This window comes from Papaver somniferum, chromosome 4 (genome assembly GCF_003573695.1).
Source record: "Papaver somniferum cultivar HN1 chromosome 4, ASM357369v1, whole genome shotgun sequence".
NCBI lineage: Eukaryota > Viridiplantae > Streptophyta > Magnoliopsida > Ranunculales > Papaveraceae > Papaver > Papaver somniferum.
Window position 1 is genome coordinate 27,432,170 of NC_039361.1, and position 22,491 is coordinate 27,454,660.

At 36.2% G+C, this 22,491-nt stretch overlaps 2 long non-coding RNA genes and 1 pseudogene across 4 annotated transcripts; all 3 read right to left on the reverse strand.

Annotated features, from left to right (window-relative positions):
* Nucleotides 1-202: 202 nt before the first annotated feature.
* LOC113272234 lies at nucleotides 203-12,414 on the reverse strand (annotated as a pseudogene).
* A 1,070-nt stretch (nucleotides 12,415-13,484) lies between these two features.
* Nucleotides 13,485-15,931, reverse strand: LOC113273649. The gene is made up of 5 exons (XR_003322532.1): nucleotides 15,837-15,931; nucleotides 15,701-15,740; nucleotides 15,053-15,251; nucleotides 14,258-14,324; nucleotides 13,485-13,763 (listed from the first exon to the last, which is right to left on the reverse strand). It is a non-coding gene; the product is annotated as an uncharacterized LOC113273649 (long non-coding RNA).
* Nucleotides 15,932-15,939: 8 nt separating this feature from the next.
* Nucleotides 15,940-18,389, reverse strand: LOC113273650. 3 transcript variants are annotated; one of them, XR_003322535.1, is made up of 7 exons: nucleotides 17,714-18,389; nucleotides 17,361-17,423; nucleotides 17,212-17,263; nucleotides 17,011-17,135; nucleotides 16,804-16,893; nucleotides 16,534-16,611; nucleotides 15,940-15,983 (listed from the first exon to the last, which is right to left on the reverse strand). It is a non-coding gene; the product is annotated as an uncharacterized LOC113273650 (long non-coding RNA). The 3 variants fall into 3 exon arrangements; XR_003322533.1 differs by having other exon boundaries at nucleotides 16,804-17,135; XR_003322534.1 differs by having other exon boundaries at nucleotides 16,804-17,135; nucleotides 17,361-17,427.
* Between the last annotated feature and the right edge of the window lie 4,102 nt (nucleotides 18,390-22,491).

A 22,491-nucleotide genomic window follows, 5' to 3' on the forward strand; every position in this document is an offset into this window, starting at 1 on the left:
GCCAACAAAAAAACTAGCAATACTTTGTTTATTAATTTGAGCCAATGAAATTTGGCAAATGCCATATTGTCTGTCAATCTGTTTTAAGCTTTTAAAGGCACAAAAGTTTAACTAGTGAGAATATGATGTCTTTATTGCAGTGGCTAGCTATTTTATTACATAGGATCCATTATATTTAAACATTATATTTACTGCAGCTTTGGTGAATTATGCAATCAATTCTTCTTTTTCTTATAATAAAATTCCCTTGATACATAAAACCAATCACCACTGCCAATAGAAACCATTATACAGGAGATCTTGAATGTAAGAAAGAATTACAGAGAAATATATACTGAATCTTACGGATTCCTCATTCCATTTACATAAGATATCTTGCGATTAAGTTCTGGTACACAATCTAAATCCCTAAATTAAACCCTAACTTAAGACATTTTTTCAGTTGTATTAAAGTTCGAGGCCTCTTTAAGTTTGGTTGACTCACCTTTTTGGGCTGTATTCAGTCACCAAAAAAAGAACAAATTGCAAAATGTATTTAACCCCAAATGGGGTTGTATTTAGTCACTGCCCTTTTACACTGGACAGTACTAGCTAGCAGTATTGCAATGACTAGAACACCTTAAAACTACTATTCAGCTGTAAATGTGTTTCTTTCCCACTCGAAAACATCAGATTCTACCAAATCTTGATACGACATAAAAGGCAAGTCTAAGGAATTTGACCTGAGAGCATTTTGGAATATGAGAAGTAGACTTTGGCAAGCATTATACTCGTCCACCTTCTGTGAGTCTGTTTGCTCTGCTGATGAGAAATCCTCCAATTCATGATCAAATGACCTGTCCATGACATGAGAACATTTAGAACATACGCAGGTGGAGATAATTGTTATTACTGTGATTAAGAAGAAGGTTTTGAAGAATTCGAAAAGATCGTTACCATCTCCAATCAGGATTAGCTTCAATAAGACAGCGTATCTTCGAACACAATGACAACACAGCCTTTCCTTGATCGCTGATCAAAGAGATTACTCCTGATCCACCAATAAACAAATAGTTACAGGTTAATCAAGTTATATATTTCTCTTTTAATCGCAAACTAAATGGTCAAATTTGGGTGAAGTGAAATCTCACTGAACTCATCAGAATACCAATTTCCAATGAATAAGTGTCACTAGCAGACAAGTGCATCCAAAACCTAACTAAACAAGGACATACTTGTTTGCTTAAGTTTCAATATTGATATTTATAAATATTTCAACCAACAGTATACCTGTACTGATGGAGTCACCATCACCAGAGAGAAGTAATAGACACAATGAAGAAACAACTGATCGGAGGAGCTGATTGCAGTTTATCCCGTGGAGGAGCTGTTGAAGGTATAAGATCATTGCAGCTAATGCCACATTGTTCCTACGGCCATCTTCTTTCAATTCACCATTATCATGTTCTTCACTTACCATTAAATTTCCCAACAGCCATTGTAGGTTTTCTGATGCAACAGTTACTGGAGAAGAGGTATTTGTCTTGCAGATTTTCCTTCCTAGAACGACTGAAGATGACACCCACCGCAGAAGTGTAGAAATTAAAGTGCCTTCTATAGATGACTGCTTTGAAGGTTGGATGGTAGATTTGGCTTCAATATGAGATTTTGATGCCACAGGAATGGCCAACATGAGAAATCTTGTAAATTCTACCATATCCTGGAATTAAAACATACAGTACAATTCAGATATACAGGTCACAAGTCCATCCTTCTCAAGCTACAACGGCGCATAATAGTTTTGAACAGCCCAAAAGTAAGATGACACAAGAAATCAATAATCAACGAAGAAACGAGAAGCCGGGCACAAGGAGGGTAAAGATCAGGTGACAACTTAATTCTTTTTCCTGTAAAGATTTGTGATACAACACTATGGTAATTATCTTATAATAAAAAGATTTCTGATAGAGTAACACTAGAATATAAGTTATCATTATACCCTATCCTTATACAATCAAAATACAGGCACAATAACAGGTTATAGTTCGTCCTTCTCAGGCAACAATAGATGCCACAAGAAATCCATAACTAGTGAAGCATACAGATTACAACCACAAGTGCAAAGATCAGATGAGGGCACTTAATTGTTTTCCCTGAAAAGATTTCTAGTACTACACAATGTTAAATATCTAACAGTAAAAATTATAGGAAGATTTCATATTAGTACTTATGATACATAGAAAGAGAAAAGTGATGATACCATTTGAGCTCTGACAATAGGAGGTGGAGGCGTAAGCATGGCTCTGATTACAAGCTCAGCACTATGACAAGATAGTGCACTGCCAAATTCGTCAACAATGACTTCGCACAGTTGGAAGAGGCTCTTGTGCGATACGTTAAAATGTGGTTTGGATATTTCTTGCTTCTGAAATATACTCAAAGATGTCACCAGAATTTGTAAGATTATATTAACCAACGGTACGTTTCGTATAATAGTCTTCAAACTGCTGAGAAGAAATTTGTATATATGAGCAACAAGCTCCGATAGTTGTTCAAGGACACCTTCCAGAGAATCTGCTCCCTTTACTGGATTTTTAGGTAATTTCAGGAGAAGCTCCATAATATTTCTCTGCGAAATAATATCACTGACAATCTGGATCCAGAAAAAGAATCATAGTCAGTTGTAGGAGGCTGAAAGCATTCTTATTTCCAAAAAAAAAAAAAAACGAGAGGATATTATCGTGTGTGTGGGTGTGTGGGTGCGTGCGTGCGTGTAAGAGAGAGAGAGAATCAAAGGGTAGTCAAGTTTGTCGCTATTCATCACAATGAATTCTTAAGTGGGTCAAAACGATTTGACAAAGTGATCTAGTCAACTTATGCTAAAGCATCTTCTAACAAGATAATTTATCAGCTTAGAATCAGAAATACCTCTAAACAGGTTATCATCTGGTTGTTGCCATCAGCACAAAGATTCCCATGCAAAGAACAGAATACAGATGATAACCATGAAAGCAGGCCATTGCGCTTAATGAAACAAAAAGCCAGGTTGGGCAATCTGACAGACTTCTTCACTATCTGCAAGGCAGCCAATGCACTAGTTAACAGATGAAAGCTTTAGTGTTAAACATCATAAACTGAACCACGTATTCGTTTTCATGTAAGATTAAGATGATTCAAAATAGAAACAGTAATAAGATTTTGGCTTTGTTGACCTTAGAGGAGCTGAGCTAGGACTAATGCTATAGGTAGGCAAAAAATGCTATGGGTGGGACAACCAATGGACAGAAGGCAAAAAAAAATTAAAACTAAAAATAGGCTTGGCAGCTAGCTGGCGTGTGTAAGCAACTGCCAACCCATAACTTGGGCTGGCTCCGCCACTGCTTGTCGACTACGTGAGGTGAAGTGGTGAACTAGCAACTAATTTTGGTGGTGATGATGGTTCTCGAATTATGTACCACATCTTCACCAAAAAAATATTAATGTAGTTTTGGAGCATGTCATCCTGTCATCTATGGCTTTCAAAATCAATGGCAAATGAGCTACTAATACAACCAAATGCACCAACCGAAGATATAGTCGCAAGGTTTATAAATAGTGAATGATTATCTAGAGATGATCTATATGAAAGGAAGGCACTTCATAACCTTGTGGGTACTAAAAGACATAGTAAACAAGATTACGTCCATTAAACTCTCCTCTTAAAGAGATACCAAATTACATAATAAATACCACCATAACTGTGATAAAGACTTCACCTGAAGAATCAGCTTTTTCGACTCGTTGTCTGAAAAGGAAGAAGAATAAAAGCTCAGGATTTGAGAATACTTGTTTTCGTATATTTCAGCATCCTCCTCCAAAACCAACCCTGCATAGCATAGGCGAAGGATCCATAACCTGTCTGTCTTGACATTCTCTTTCTCTTTTGATAGACTCTGTTCATTCAGTTTGATAGAGTTTCTTCCATACAAAAGGTGAAACAATGGTATCCTCTGCACATGAAGCGTAACCGTAGTTAATCCTTCTAGAAAACCACCAATAGTGACTTAAATGGATGGCAGCATTTGGTTCTATCCCATACAATAACATAACAGGAATGATCATAACAACGACAGCTACTACACTAGCAGCAGCAACAACAATTTATTCGACTATCAATTAACGAAGCTAAACAGAGAAAGTTAAGGAAAACTTTATTAGTAAGATACCTCCAAACTCGTCAATGCTTCACATTTTCCTTCAGGATCGGAAATCAATTGTTTGCTTTCTCTTTTGCATAATACTTCCTTAATGGCAACGTTAGATTTATTTGATGGATTCAACAATACTAAAGAAGCTTCAGCTGCTAACATGGCTGTTACAGAAGGAATTCTCTGCCCTTCTTTAGTTACACCATTTTGCAAATACAATAAAAGAAGTAGAAGCAGCGACACAGCCTTAAATTTTGAATTTGCGTGATCCTGTGAAGGACAAACAAAATTAAAAACAATAGAGGTGTAAATAGGAGAGCGATAAGGTAAACCATGGCCCGTTTCTAAGAAGAGCTGATCGTGACCTGAGCAAACAAGCAAAAACGAAAATTATGATACAAAGAAAGAAGAACAAATGGGAAAATAAAATGCAATCATGTATCAAATTGGTCAGAGGCTGCTGGCTTTTGCCACCCAAATTGGCCCTACACTCTCTCTTCGAGAACCACAAGGACCTCATAGACAAATCCATGCATGGCAGAAACTTGTAGGAATATAATTAACTGCTAGGAATATTCCAGCACCAAGAGAAAAATTAATATCAAAGGAAACAGACATATCAAGCAAACTAAAAGGAATGTTTACACTATTTGTGATAGTTTAAAGCCCCACCTTCAAGGTTTTCCTGAGTTCTTCGAGGAACACCTTGAATCTTTCAAGGACCTCATAACCCAGCTTCCTTATCCCTTGGTCAGGTGAAGACGTGCTCATAATTGAAAGTGCAAGTAATCCAAGACCCGCAAACTCTAAACTTTCATAGTAACCCATTGAGAGACCATGAATTGAGAAGCGCAATAGGAAAACAGGATCATACCGGTGTAGCCCATCAGTCCTTGCATATAGTTCCTAAAGCAATAGACATTGAGAATTACAACTAGAAACAAATAGATAATATGCTTATATTAGTCAGCAATGAAGAAATACCTCTGGTGAATCCATGATGTTATCCTCCAGAAGCTTTTTTGGAGTTATAGGTCTATCAGATGCAACCCGATCATATGGAAAATTTACAACTGTTGCTAAAATTAAATTAGGGTCAATCCGTAAATTTTCTCTGAACTGCCTTTTACGGTATTCTTTTGATGTTTCACCATCAACTATGTCACTGAACGACTTCAGTTTTTTTTCCAGTCTAACTTTTGAAGCAGCATCTCCCCACAGGTAATCCATTTCAGCAATGCTTAGACAATGAGACCCTTCAGTGGAGACAATCTCATTCATTAGTTTGAATATCTCCAAGTCAATTTCAGACATTGTCGCACCATAACAGGATAAGATCAAAGAAAGCAATTCTCTAGAATTTATGCTGATACCTTCACCAACAGCAATACATTTGTTCTGACAAGAGCTAAGATGGTAAAGAACTCTTAATAATTTAATCAATTCCAACTTTCTACTGTGTGAAAGAGATACTTGAAGACTATGCTTGTCATCCGAAGCAGCTGGATTAGTAGATAAAACATGAGAACTCAGAATGGACGACAACGGTTTCAATAATGTCCCACATTGGAAGGCACTACCGGAGTCAGAGATTGAGTCACTATGAAGAATAGAAGGGATAAACTGAGAGTGGCTTTGGAGCAGCTCCAGAAGTACATGATAAGAACATTTCCCTTCATGTAGTGAAGTAAGAACACCTCGAAGCAGTTTCAGTGTTGTGGGATCTGCAAACCTATAGCGAAGAGATGATTTAAAAAATGATTCTGGAAAAGAAAACGAATCTAATTGGACAAGCTGCGCTTGCATCTCCATGGATAACTCGGCAATATTTCTCAAAATAAAAACTTCCAGGTGTCTGAATAACAGAGAACACGGTGTGCTCATTGAATCTTTGGACTTCCCGGCTACCAGAGGGAATCTTTTCACGATACTTTTCCAATTTCTGACCAAGATTTTCAAAAAACTCAGTTTTGAAGATCCCATCTCTTGTAAACCTCCACCCGCTTCTGTTTTAAAAGACTTAACAAAACTGTCGTCTGGAAACAGCAACAACCTGGAAAAAGAAATCTTAGCAATGACTCGTATTATGCTTTTTAATGACTCGCTGATTGAAAAGTTATTTATCTCACTAACATTACACTCCAGCAACTCATCAGGTGCTGATGGAAGTGGATAAACAGAATCAAAGAGCTCCATCCTTTTCTCCTTGTCGATTGACTGTCCATTGAAAGCAAAGTAGTATCTCAACATGTAAATCACTTTCCCGAGTAGAGAACGATTGAAAAGATTAACAAGTTCCGGTGTAGAGGATGGAAGAACTTCACCATGTTCTTCTAAAAATATCTTCCTGGACACGAAACTCTTCCAATTTAAGAACCCAACCAGCAAAATTTTCGAATAAATAGACGTGATAGCCTCTAAACACTTGAGATTCTGAACACCAAATTTTGTGATGCTGAAATTCAGGTAAGACAAAACGACAGGTAACAAAATAATAAGTTCCTTATCTGAAGGAGCACACATATGGTTGTCTTCACTAGCTCGGCGTCTTGAAGTAAAATCGCTGCTTGTGGTGGACAGAAATATCTTTCCGAAAAGGGTCAAGTGCAGCGGACTAAGCTCTGTAAGTAAAAACAACAATTTCACCTTGGCTGGGCTGGTTGCATTGATGCAGTGAGAAAGAATTTTAGTAGGGATGCTCATTATTACCCTTGACATGGACACAACCAGCGGGAGCACATTAGATTGGGATTGCACATGCATAGTATTTACAGCCTTTATCAAGCATTTATCAGCACACTCTAGCTTGAAAGTAGTTGAGAGCTCAATTACCTTATAAAGTACTTCTTCTATAAGGGAAACATCACCACTTGCCCAGTTAACATCCCAAAGCACGGAAGAAGCTAATGTTTTCCCATTCACATGATGCAGATAGCTGGATATCAAATCCAAAGCATTATCAGCAACATAGCAACCAATTGAGAGACCATTCACCGTTAAAGATTTCTCACCTACCTTGTATGTCTGGTCTACTTCCCCAAATATCCAACGCACAAGCTCCAGTAACTCGAATGGGGACACATAATGAATCAATGTATTAAGTACGTAATAACTAGGAAGAAGGGAAATCAAACCGTTGTTCCTAATGCAAAAAGCAAACTTCTCCTTGAATGATGAAACTACTAGCTGAACGATGCCATTGAAATCCTTCAAAAGCTGTTTATTCGCAGCAGCCTGGAACTTGGGCAGCAAGGGCTGACCATTGCACAAAGCTAACAAGTAGTCTGCAACTGTTTTCAACATATCTAAAATATTACGTTCCATTGGACAAATGGTCCACTTCGACGAACTTATAAAATCCTCAAAATCATCACCCAAGCTTCCATGTGCAGGTGCCGTACTACAACACGAAGGACTTTGTAAGGACAAAGTTACTACAGGATGGTGGAATATGATCTTTGCAACTTCTTGAATGTATGATACTAAAATAGGTGATTTAATGGTAGCTGAACTATCGAAATCAGCCACGATAGGTAAAACTTGCACCAAAAAATGCTTGATACAAATGAAGCAAATTTCCAACCGCAGTTCCAGCTCACCTGGCTGGTTATCCTGACATGGTAATTGCATCTGATGGACCCAGAAAAGAATGAGGCGGAGAGATACAACAGAATCATCAAATGAACCCTGTGATAACTTGACCTTCAGGATGTCTACTAGCTTGGGGGCATTCAATAAATCAGAACTTGCAAGTCTAAAAATCAAAGGAAATATCACAAAGAAAGGTGCCTCCTTCAGATAGTAACCAAGTGCAACAGAAGCAAATTCTTTGTCAGAATATGAATCTGTTCTGGCATCTGGTCTGGTCACAGAGTTTGCCAATTCCAGAGCAGAGAAGAATATATCAGGCCATACTTTAGCAACACTGGGGAGAAAATCATAGTGAAGGAAAAATAGATTTGATAAGAATGGGAAAGGTCTTCTTAGAAGGAGCTGGGAAGCAGTAATAACCTTGGGAAAATTCGATAATATATTACTAGGACTTGTGCAAACTATTGAAGAGGAATAGATTGCATCTACTTCATCTAAAGCACCATCACAGTGATTCATCATCTCTTCTATTTTATCAAGAGTTTTGACAAAAGGATGATCTCTTGATGTTTGGGTTTCTGACCAGATAGAACTCAAGCTAGTACAAGGTTGTTTATTAGACAGATTTTGTGAAAAAAAACACAGATACTTCAGCGGCCCCCATTCATAATCAAACTCTCCTGAATCATCATCAACCAAAGATAAATTGTCGAGTCTTGCAGTCAACATGGTATCAATAAATCCAGGTAGTAATCCTCCTTGTACCTGCCAATTTTTACTTGGGATATAATAACACTAACAAACAGGAGAAAACGTGCAAGGAGTTGAAAGATATAATCTAGTATATACATAATATATTTACCTGAGTCTGCAAGAGAAAACATAATGTATTGCACACATAAATTGAAATCATTGACTTTTCGCATAACTTCTTCTTGGAGTCGGAGCTCAGCAACCTTATGCACTTATCCAGGATACAAGAGACAAAAGGACTGAAATCAGGTTTAACATCTGCAGAAAATGGTAAAGATCAGCCTACATTCCTAAAATTCACATAGTTTTGAAGAGAGATGATATATGGTCACTCTAACAGACAAAAAATAGAGGTGTGACTTGAATATGGTCACTCTAACAGACAACCAAGAAAAACAAAAAACGATGAAACAACTAGAGAACACAAATGGGGAACCAACTTTTAGAAGAGAAAAGTGATAGAATGGCGTTGACGACAAGTTTTTAGGTTGAGTTACTAAAAAAAAGGTTTGTTATTTTTATTTAAAAGCCCATAGCTGAAAAACAGAAGAAGGAACTCTACCTTTTCTTTTGACAAAAATCAGAACACTTCTTACAACTGAATTAAGAAACCTGGAAGCGGCGAAGCGCAAATCTATTTTCAGATGCATTAAAACATTATGCTATAAAAGTTGGTCAATCAGTACTTGTGGGACCTGATCCTTACTATACTCTAGGAACTGGGCAGCAAAGCATAAGTTAGCAAACTATAAACTAAAACTGCAACAACATCCATGGTAATAAACTAAAGTAGAAACCGAAACTCATAATGCAAGCGAAATTGGAACTTACCTCCAAAGTCATTCAACTTTGACAGCTGACACCTTACAATGTTGTGATACTTGTATAAATTCGTTCCCACAGAAGAAACAGCATTACACAAGAACAAAACAACAACTTCAAACAAATCCTCTGAAACTTTAAGCCCTTGATCTTCTGCAGGTGAATCTTCTCGTCTGCAACCAGGTAAAAACATGAACCACGCATCTATTTCCCTTGGGTCTGAGTCGAAGGCCCCAGTACTTAACATAGCTGCTCGAGCTAAGGTATATGCTTGATCTCATATGCCTTTGATGGGAGAACATATCAACAGGTTGATCAACGGGCGCAGATGCTTGTACATTGTTTCAGAAGGTCTGAAGGGGATCCTACTCTCAGGACACCATCCAATGTATTCTACCAATAAAGGCAATAAGGATTGCTGCTGAGTAATCGACAAAACAAAAGGGTTGCTCGGAAGCTCTTTAAAGAAATCATATGAACCCTCCAGAGAATTTGGCACTGTACGCTGCAAGAGGATACCCAGATCAGATATACATAACAGAAAGGGGAACAACTGTCATGTGATTCAACACAAAAATAGGTCAACTTAGTGGAGCTCATAATCCCAAGTTCCAATAGTGTCAGCCAAATTTTAAAAGTAAAGAAACCAGATTAAGGAAGGAAAACTTACAAGATAAATAGTAAATATTTCCATAATCTTGGAGTGTAAATGGATTTCTGCATCCCTTGGTTCATCTCTTATCACATTGCATTCTTGTGAACCCCAGATTCTGTCCATAATCTTGGTAGGATCTTTTCCATTTTCCTGCACATCCTTATCACTGCTGTTGCCTCTATCATCAGAGTTAGTGCTTAACCCACTTATAACAATATCGATCTCATTGTCAACAAGATCAATCTTAGATTTCTTAACACTGTCTCGAAAGTTTAGTTCAGAGGAATTTTCCGAACTCCTTGCCCTCTTAAATTTTCTGTCGCAACTTTTTAAATCACTTTTTCTCATCTCGGTTAGTAACTTGAGTAAGACTTGAGGATCAGGTAACATGGCTCTAGCAGCATTCTTGAATGCCTTGCTTTAGAGACAACCATTTCTGAGCCACTAAACCATTATCGTGAGAAGCACACTCAATTACCCTAATAAAATTGTCTAGAGACTTTAATGCTTCCAAAAGAAATCTTGCGCAACCATGCTTCACAAAAATATTATCATGTTGTAATCCCCTATTGATGACCATCCTACTAAATGCACGAGGAACGATGCAGTTCAACATGCACTGCACCGCAGGACTGTCTACAGTAGGTGGGTCATGCTTCCACGGAGCAGGATAACTTAAATATAAACTGGTATTTGTCGAGGAAACCAAGTCTGTCACCAAAGAAACCGCAGCTAACCTGTAAGCAGTTCAGTAACCACGTCAAAGAAACAAATAAAAGAACAAGGGATCACTGACAAGCATATCCACAAAGCACACACCCATGCTTCTGAAGTTAGTAACTACACTAGAATAAAGGGAAATTTTGTTTTAAAAAGCTTACCAGTTCGGAGATGAACAAGGCTCTAAACTGAAGGAGAATTCATCCATGTAGGCGGAACCTAAAGAGGGCCTGCCGTTAACAATAGTCAAAAGAAGTTCCCTGTGATGGTCAATATCTTTTGCCTTTAGCTTTTTCATGAAATCCAAGAGTCGCTTACGATTACCCTTTAGTGGATATTTAGCATTTAGATCCGGCATCAACCCATTCAGAGGATCAGTGCAAACCATAAGTAGAACCTCATGTGCAATATCAGCAGAAGACCCACCTATTGGATTACCAGAAATAAGGGCTAACTGTTCCAGTGTACCACTTCCAAAAAGAACACTCCGAAGACTTGGAGGCACCAAGGAGTCTGGGGTCAGAACTTTATCCCTAAGAACAGATAAAACATATATGATTGTCTCTTCATCCTCATTTCCAAGGTCACGTAAGATACCATAATACAACTCCTTTTGCTGTAGTATCCACCTCAATAATCTTGGATTCCCACATTCCAAAAATGACATGCCAAACTCAATTTCAGATTTTCTCACTGAATAATCTCCCTTGTTAACAACTCTTTTCTTTTGATTTTGTGCTTGTTTAGGAGAAACAAGAATTTTAAAATCAAACTTCTCAACAACCAAAGAAGCCAGACCTACGCCACGCCTAACAATTGCAGCCATAAGCAGCAAAGCCGCATTTCTACGCTTTGTTTCTCCACTTTTCAGTTCGTCATAAACATCTTCCAGCTTATCTAAAACAATCAACTTACCTAATTCGTCAAGCCTCCTACTCAAAGTTAATCTCCCAGTATCACAGGATTCATACTTTCCATCAGGTTGATCCAAAACTGATGTAACCAACGATAAAATGTACAAGTTGCTGTTAGTTTTCTCTTTTCCAACTTTCCAAATTTTCATAAGCTCCAGTAATTTGGGAGAAGCTTGGACATATTGGCGGAGCAATTCACCTCCTGACTCTCCTCTTAAGATCTTAATAAACTCTTCTGAAGCTTCCGTATATATAACAACTTCGTTCGACGATAATTTACACAATAATTCTCTCAATTTTACTTCATATGATACATTTAGCACAATTTCGTCTCTTTGAGCTCTAATTCCCTCATCTGCATATGCCTCTGTAAAATCAAGCAAACAAATTAAGGCACACAAGTTGTTAGTTGGCCAATGCTAAAGCACAATCAATATTAACATAAGCTACAAACAACCTTTGATTACACTACTAATTGCTGAATACCAGAGCTGGAAAGTAGAATAATCTATGACCAGTCTAGGGTTTATAAGATAAAAAACAGCGAATCCTCAATTTGATTGAAAGTAGTAAACTGAGAACATTAAACAAACCTTGGTAATCTTCATCATCCATTACTTCTTCTTCAATACCTTGACAATCATAATCAATGTAGGCTTCTTCTTCCATTAGTTGCTCTTTAATACCTTCACTTTCGTTTTCATCGTGATTTAGACTCGTCGCTTCCTCCATTGAAGAAGAAGATCGTAAATTGAGGGTTTAGAGTGAGGGTTTTCGTTTGGAGAGAGATAGAACTAACTAGGGCTTGGGGTTTAAGTTAACTTTAGAAGAAGAACAAGATAAACTGAACTATATTTTTATTAGGGATAATTGGAGTTTGATACTCAGGTTAAGACCAATTCTAGGTTTTGGTCTAACATTTGTCCAACATTAGGTTTTGGTACCTGGATTGGATGTTAACTATTGTTGACCGTGTATGACCTGATTTTAATTAATTTGGTAAAATAAAACACTGTAAAAATACTGAGATTACAGGTTTATTCCTGGATCTAAGATCCAATCGTTGGAAAACAAAAAGAAACTTTACGGATCAGATATATATAGACCAATTAAACCTAATTCTAACATTTTTTCCTCCGCCTCCATTATCACCTCAATCTTCTTCTTCTGCACAACACCGACCAATTCCTCCATCTTCACTATACCAACAACTCAATCTTCAAATGCATGTGTAACAACCAAAGTCATCCCCATCAAATTCAGTTAAAACTCATCTCAATTCCACCATCAGTTTCTTGTATCTCATCATGAATCACTCCCTTTAATTCTTCCACAAAAGTTCAGAAACCCTAATTTCTATCTCAATTTCTCATCTCGTCCAACAACATCATCTGCAGCTGCTCCTTCCCTGCCATCATATCAAAACCCCAATTTCCGAATCAAATCAAAGTATCAAACCCCAATTTTCACAGCTGACACTAGTGGAAAATGAAAGTTAAACCACTGCCAGGAAAAGAGGTAATATCACCAAAAACGACTGTTTTCATTAGTTGTAATATCGTAGTGGTTTTTCCCAAAACGACTGTGTCACACACACGTTGAAATCTTTAGAGAAACGACTTCCTTTAGCAGTGGATCAATAACACTGCCAAACACAGTGGTTTAATAAGTTTTAAATTAGAAAGAATAAAAGCTAATCGCTCGTTTAACTGGGTTGAATATTTTCAGAGAATCTGATTCGTCTGAATGGCAGTCTTACTGGTATTTCTGATTGCACCTAAATTTAGAAAAGTATGATTCTTCTGACTTATTATGAATGACATAAAATTTGAAATCCATTAAACTAAAATTTTAATAGGAGCTCATTTGATATCATTCAATTCAAATTTGAAATTTGTTTACAACAGTAACTCAATTTACATTTGAACCAAGATGACACTTCAGTCAAAAACTCCCAACAAACTCTACACGAGTACTGAATAGTGAATCCACCGTTCTAAGTTATAATTATGACTATTATCATTAGCATTCTGAAAGATTTTCTTATGCAATCTGTGGTAACTAGACCTAAAGGCACACAAAAAAAAAAGAAAAAAATGGCAAAAGGTTGAACTGAGTAGCCCAACTGATCAGCAAAGTACACTGCAGCAAAAATAAGTTCGTCGTTAGAAGTTTAATAATAAAGTTCTAACTGCTTTAAAAAAAGGAAATAAAGTTCTAATAATAGAGTATGTCCTAAAAAAGTTTTTGACCCCTTCAATATCAACACCACGACATCTGTGTTGCTAGAAGATACAAGCACTAAGTACTCCAATTCTTACTGGTCCATAAGAGGTCAAGATTTGTTAAGAATTGAAGGTAACGGGAACATCCAAGTGCTTGTTGATCTAAATAAAAAATTCTTGAACTCTTATAGACAAGTGTTTGTTGAAGGAACTACAATTTCGCAGCAACACTATTTAACTAACGTATTACGTTAAAAGAAACAGATAAGTCATTTACTATTGATATCAAACTGAATATCCTATCCATTGAGATTAAAGAAAATCTTATACGCAAGCATAAAGGATGGCACAAAATTATAAACAAACACATGCGCATATATAACCAAATAGCTTTGATGCGCAATTTAGTACCTGGTCTAATGCTTGCAAGCGAAATACATAGAGCGCCCCTTCTGCTAAGTCTACAGGAAGATCTCTCCTGCAGTTAAAACATAAAGATTGATATCATACAATTATCGACCATATACATTTTTCTTTAACACCACAAACATTACATATCTCTGCAAGTTCTTAAGGTAAATAGTTGTCGGAGGAGAACAAGAGCAATTACACCTACTGATAATTAAGATATAACATATCCAAAGAACAAAACAGTAACCAACCCTTTTATATTTTCATAAAAGCATAAATTGCGCACAATTTTTCTTCAAGTTTTTATTCTAGTAAGTGGCCTAACAAATGCTATCAAGTACTTCTATCCAAAACAAAGTATAAAATGACAAAGCAAACAAACTTCTACAGAACTCTAAAATTGGTCATAAGGGGTAGGAAAATGGAGTAGAAATCTGACTTGCTAATAATAATTCAAGTAGAAATCATCAAAATCATTTTCCCTAGATAAAGCATTTGTATCTGAACGCGCAGATGTATATGGAGTTCTCATCTCCGCTTCAAGTCTAGCTACTTCTTTCTGCAAGTGTTTAACTAATTGTTTTTCTGATACAACCTGTAAATAAGCATGTAAATATGGAGCTAAATAAGTTTATCACTTTGCGGAGGACTAGGAAGATGACAAAAGAAAACCTTTTACTTGTTCTCAAAAATCAAATTGAAAATGCAACTAAACTTGAATGAGCACTGAGAAACTAATACAGAGAGAGAATACATGAATATCTACGAAAAACATACGACATACGGAAGGCACACCATATTCACTTCGGCATTGTCAGTGACTTCCTTTGCACGGGTGGAAAAAGAGAAAGTGTTGGGAGATTGTTCAAAGTGACTCATTGCTGAACTGGGCGTACATATGATGGCCCTACGAGCATTCCCAACAAGTGAGTGTTGTAATATGCGTGTGACATTTGAATCCTTGTAAGGAATATCGCCACTTCTTTTTCCAGCACTGATAAGAAATGGTCCAACAAGAAAATTAATTAATCAACCATTTTAATGAATCTAGAAGGGGAAAAAAACAAAACGAAAAAGTAACAGTTGTCAAACAGAGGATGTCCTAAAAAAATATTTGTTTCTACTTTACCAAACTGAGTAAGTAAAATGTTCGCAGAAAGACTAGCATTAGTAGCAAGCCATCTCCTTGTTAAAAATATCGAAGGCCACAATTCAGTTGTTGATGTAGCCTTCGCGTATAAATTCTAACCTGAGCTTTATGATTACATTAGTCAGAGTCATTATAATTAATATGGTTAATGTGGAAACGTTCCCTTAGCCTAGCCCAGTATGCATGTGTCTGAGTAGCTCTTCCCCTACCAGCAAGGTCAATAAAGTTCTGTAGGTAATGCAGTTAGAGTCTGTTAACGGTGGTGTTCGTTAAGTTGTAAAGAAGATATATACCTCGATGACAGTTCTGAAATCCTTGGTTTTAGCTTATTTCCTGATAACATGAAGAGGCGACCATGTGTTCAGCTCTCCTTTTACATAGAGAAGATAAAAAAAAGAAAAATTCAAGCATTCAGCTGAAAGCTATTACCCGATCTCCATCCCAATACTGGTTGTTTTCTACAGATTTTGAAATTAGTGGAGCTTGGTTCGCAGATGCAGTGAACACATATGGATCTTCATAAGCACTAACATTAGGCCTTCGACCCTGACCCAATCGCAGATCCATCATTCCATCCTTAAGATGCAAATAAAATCAAGACTATATCAACTAACAACCACAAAAAGAAAAATGGATGAGGAATATACTTGACACCTTCACTACCAACACATACACGAATATGCACTCAAACTGAAATTCAAAGAATGACATATGAACTAATTTTCCACATGTTCTGCATCCCAAGTAAGGAATTAATATTTGACATCGACAGAGATGAGACATTACAGAAGAGCAATTAAGGAACCCAACCATTGAGTTAAACAATTCGATACTTAGGACAGGGGAAAAATAGAGAACTCGATAAAAGAAAGAAACATAAAGAATGATCCTTATTCCATCCGTAATGCATAGGCATTTCATCACTCGACAATAATATTAGACTCTTTTCCCTATAACACCAACAAGAACACATGAGTTTGAACATGACAATAACAAAATCACAGTATTATTGGATGATGTTCATCCCATGCAATCAAAACAAAAGATGTTCATATTTAATGGAGGTGCAGGATAAAAGCATCTAGGATCAAAATTTCTCAGCACCAGGAACCAGTTTTTGTCTCACCATAATATTGTAATGGTCTGTCATCCTTGTTGTTAACCCATTTACTGATGCCGTCACTTTTGGAAGAGATAATTATGCCTGGAAGACAAAAACATTAATCTATCAAATAGGAACGCTATACATGAATCAAAACATACCCAACAATGTAAAGTGAGTTCATATTCGGACACCAAATCGAGTTAACAATACACCATCCTTGAGTTTCTATGTCAACCATGGTTAGCAAAAAAGAAAGGCTACCTAGGATACAATATTGTAAACTAAACGAACCTTTTTTTAGTCTTTCCCATAGTCTTCATAAAAGCATGTAAGCTCTTCCTTGCTCCACCAAGATCCTAACCTGCCAGCTAGCTTCCTCTTCTACATAGCAAAAGTATCTCATCACTAATTATCTATACAACAGAAACAACACAGACTTCACTCTGAACGATAAAGTACTCATTTAAGATTCTAGAAATGCTAAGAGAAGTAAGGAACCCGGTTTTAATTGTACAGATGGAGCTTTTTCTCCTGATTTTAATTTCTTTAGCCATTCCAACTCTTGATTCACCCCTGCAGACTTTAGGTCGTTCCAATTGAATATCACCCATATAGTCCAGACCCTACAATCACAAACAGAATCTATTAGCCACATATTATACACTTAATAAAAAGATACAAGAACCATAAATATCATACCCCTTCTGTTTTTTCTTTGACTGTTTATCCATGTGATCAGTTTTTCATCAACCTTGACCAGATAAAAAAAATGAATAGCAGTTACTGTTAAAGATTTCAAACTATACGAAGATATATGTAACTTAAATAGAAACCAAAATAGATTTTACCTTGGTAAGACCCTCGACATACCCAATCGATTTAGATCGACCAGTTTTATTTCTTGGTACAAGCTGCCTTAACAAACATGAAAAAAATCAATATCCCCAACAAATTCCATATTCAAATAACAATCCCTAATAAAACAGGTAAAACAACATCATTAACAAACATGTACAAATCAAAAACCCTAACAAATTCCAGATTCAAAGAAAAATCCCTAATTACACATAAAACCCTAAAGTCTAATCGAAACAGATTTTTTTTTGGTGAAAATCCTAGAATCTTACAAGAGAATTAAATCTAACCAAATCCAAATTAAACAAGAGAAAAAGAAGAAGAAGAAGTAGAAGAAGAATCATACGCGATGTAAGGGATTTGTTTAATTACAAACAAATCGTTGTTGTTATCTTTCAGTTTAAATTTGGGCTTTTTGGAGAAGATTAAGAAGATGAGAAAGGGGTTTGGGTTTAGTAGCAAAGATTGAAGTGATTACTTCTGATTCTTTTTTAGTTTCTGGATTCAATGAGGATATGAATAATGGAGAAGAGAGGGGCGCATCTAGGAATTGAGCAGGTTAAAACGATAAGAGAAAGGAGGACAAATAGAATTTTAAAAAGGTTTGTTATAGAAAGTTCTTTCTCTCATAGTGGTTTTATAACTCTACAAAAACCTATTAGGGAGCTCGTGTTTTTAGAAAAAAACTTATCTCTAAAACTACTGTGAACGAAACAAGTTTAAATAAAACAATTGTTCGCCACAGCACCAAAAATTATTACAGCCCAGCAACAGTCGTTTCAGTGAAGCCCAAGAAGTGGTTAAAAACCCGTTTTCCACTAGTGTGACATCTTCTTCTTCCAATCCATCTTCTTCTTCCCCTGTATGTGTACGAGAATCACAAAGCAAATGACTTGAATCAAATCAAAACCCTTTACAACAAGTTAAAAACCCAACAACAGCATACTAATTATCGAATTATTTTTATTCCGTACGAAATTCATACACGACTTGCAACAATGAAGTGTGTTTTAAGAATGGAATCAAGCAAGAAATTCAGTTGATAATTGAATCTAAAAGTAAGGGCTTTAACTGATTTTGTGACTGAGATAGAAGAATGGGTTTGAATTTTGACTATTAGGTTGAACTCAATTATCTGATATGAATTTTGATGTAGTAAGGGTTTGCTGTTGTTGCCATAGTGAAGCTGAGTTATGGGTTTTTGATAACTGATTTGATATGGGTTTCAGTCAAGAGTACCAGTCAGATGCAGACGGAGGAATGATGGGTTAGATGGATTTGAGTTCATCGAAGATATTAAGACTGAAAAAAACAAGTTCTAATGTTGTTAATGGCAGAATGGTGGAGTGGTTTGAGATGATGTTGCTGCTAGATATGGAAATTGAATGATTTGCTAAGGGTTGATGGAGTTGTAATGGGTATGAATGAGTGGTGATGTAGTTACGTCGGTGTTGATGTTGCACTAGAGATTTGAGAAATATGGGTTCTATTGAATATGAATTTTGTGACAGGGGAAGGAACCGATTTGATAGTTTTGGCGGCGACGGTTTGGACTTTGGAGAAAGATGAGAAGGTGGGAGAATTAGGGTTAATATTAAATGGTTATTCTGTAAATATTTGAAGAGTGAAAGGGTATAATTGTAATTTCAATAAATAATTACATTTTATATCAATTTATTAATAATTACTAAACAGAAGTTAGGACTTAACCTAGTCAATGCGGGTAAACGTCCAGTCCAGATACCAACACTAACGTTGGACAAATGTTAGACCAAATCCTAGTGTTGGTCCAAATCTGAGTACTAAACTCTAATTATCCTTTTTTATTAATGTTTTTGTGTACAGAGAAACCGTGAACCTTACGGTATATATACACAGACTTTGCTTAAACTATAAGCCAGAGTATTTCCTAAGGGAAAATTAGGCTAAGGCCCAACCCATGGATAACCCATAATACGAGGCCCTTAATTAAAAGAAGTTCAAATCTAGGTCCCGAATTATTAAAAGACATCCATAACCTTTTATATATTGTCAAGCCCCAAATTAAATAAAATTTAAATTTAAGCCCAAAATTATTAAATCTAGGCCCAAAATTATTAAAGTATAGTGTGAATGTGTAAACAGAAGTTACACATGTATATGTCATGTGTATCCAGAAGTTACACATCCTTATGACATGTGTAATGCAAAGTTACATATAAAAAAATAGACATAAAAAAGAACGCATAAAAAATACACGTATTACTTTAATATTCATTTATAATAATTTCTTAGCATGTAATTGAGAGTTACATATGCATCTATCTAGTGTAATTGAGAGTTACACATGTGTCTGACTTGTGTGTTCAGTGTCAACTCCAGTTCCAGCGGTACCTAAAATATAACGACAAGCAATTAGTTTTTATAAGATTAAATGAAAAACAATGTATATTCAATTTCACATACATCTGAGTAGTGAAACTAGCAGTTACCCATGCAATTGACTAGTGTAACGCAGTTACCCATGCAACTGACTAGTGTAACTAGGAGTTATACATCCTTATTGGAATTCAGCATACGAACCAATAAAGGCAAGAACATAAGCATGATTACCAAGTGTATAATGTTCAAACCACTGATTTCTGCGGTAAAGCTATGAGTTAAAGGTTCAACATTTCCGGGAAAATGAAGAATAAAAAACAAAATATAGACTGAGGCATGCTGGACTAACCTTGCAGTAGTACCAAGCGCAATTTCAGTGATGGCATTCACCAATCCACCATTCTTTTCAACTCGATAAGTAAGTTCAGCTCCATCTTGAATAACTAGTGCAAATTTCCCTCTCAGCCAAGCGAGATGCCACATCCTTCATCAAAAATCTAGTTACTTTCCTCAGTTGGATATTTTCATGAAATAAATGTAAAAGAATATTTTGAATGCTACAGCAGTTAAAAGAAGTAAAAACAACTAAAAAGACCTAGAAAAGGTTCATACACAAGCAAACAGTTCTACATGTAATCGGCAGTTACACATGCATATATCATGTGTAAGTCGTAGTTACATATGTCATAGGCATATGTAATAGGCAGTTACACATGCATATGAAATGTGTAAGCCGCAGTTACACATCAGTATTATGGCTTGTATACTTGGCACGTATATTATGTTAGCTATAGAAATCGAAATGAAACAACTACAACAAACCCTGCAATCACTTTCCAATTTGGAAAAGTAGATATCCTCAAACCACGCTTTCAAGGATGTCATGATTCATGAACAGTTACCCTTAACTTCTATTACACCCAGTCATATATTTCTAAGCAGAAAACTTACAAGACAAATAAGAATACTGGAATTGAAGGACTCAAATCATTAAGCAAAGGAAGGAATTCAATATATTATTCACATATAGCTTAGTAATCTATATCAAACAGCAGGCACACAAACCACAAAATCAGTCAGATTCTTAGCTAATAAACACGATAACACAGTATAAAGTTCTAGTTTAAGCAACACAAATATTGGATTAAACCTACTAATAATCTGAATTGAGAATCATTTCCAAAGAAATTACTCTAATCATTGTACAAGAAAATAATTTGCTTGTATCCTATTCAATACAATTGGCATGTGTATTTATAAGTTACACATCTAATTAGCATGTGTAACTAGTAGCTACACATCCATTTAGCTTGTGTACCTAAAAGTTACCCATCTAATTAGCATGTGTAACTAATAGTTACACATCCAAAAAAGGTCAAATAACTTACAACAAATCAGTAGCCAACCTGATTAAACTCCGGCAAGTCCCCAACTTCTAGGTAAAACGTCTAGTATGGACTTGTCACCCCCAACAGAAGGTAGAACTTGTTCAAGTCACAAAACCAGTAGATCAGCAGACGAGTTTCAATTAGAACAAAAACTGAAATGTCAACTTCAATCAAGTTCACCTCAATTGGTTGCTGTCAGTGCTTCCTAACTCCTCGAAGGTGCCCTTTCCCAACAATAGCAACTACAGAAGTATGTTCACTAGCAACATTCAGAAGACTTGCTGCCATGTACCTAAAACATAGACAAACAGTGGTTTGTAAGTAAACAAATCATATCCACCAAAGATCTACAATTATAGAACAGCGCGAAGGTATTCATGCAAAAACTGTCCATTCAGAAAATCTCCAAACTTATGCAAATCATCTCTCCATGATGACCACTAATAGGTATCACTATTTATTAGGCTCATTATAACAACTCATAGCTTACATTAACTGGACGATCACCCAAAATAAGATAATATTATGAAGATTATGACTCAACTGACTCAGAAAATGATATTCAAGAAATTTTTTAATGAACCTTGCAAGACCTCCCACCTCCAGATGTTGCTAGGTCCAACTATGTCGCCAACAGAAAAACAAAGAAAGGTATGAATCTAAAGTTGAAATTTCCATGAATGTGTAAAATGAGCGATGAAACCGCTTGATAAATCAATAACATAAGGGAGGAGGTGATAACTTACAATGAAAATTGCAGCGTTACTCATAAAGAGAAGTAAAAAGGCAGATATAATTTGTTTTCTTGTGTTCAATTTTGCTTCATAGTATGCTAATATAGCAGTAGTTGTTAGAACATGAAAATAAATAATCGGGAGCACTCTGGCAGAATGGTAATCCTATATCAATGAAAGAAAACATTGTAAGTTCAGTATTAGATACACATGCTAGAAAGCATTCAGTCACTTAAAGAATTCAGTCACTTAAACTTAACCTCATAATTCCTGCAATCTGAAACCTAAGCATATATCTAAGCTCACCACCAAGTCCATTCTGCAGCTTCAATTGCAACCACTATATGTTTCACTGCATGGAATTCAGCATAGTCAACAACAAACATCTCAATCTTCTCTTCTCTGCAGCCACCAAACTGTAACAATTCTCCATGGCTTCTACTCCATCTTGCAAGTTTTCTTGGATAGTATCTGTGGTTTTACCAGCATGTGTAACTAGCAGTTACACATCCATATAGCTTGTGTAACTAGTGGTTACAGATCCATATAGCTTGTGTAACTACTAGTTACACATCCATATAACCTGAACTATGTATATTTCAGTATACTATGAAGCCACACCTGTAATATCTTGACTCTCA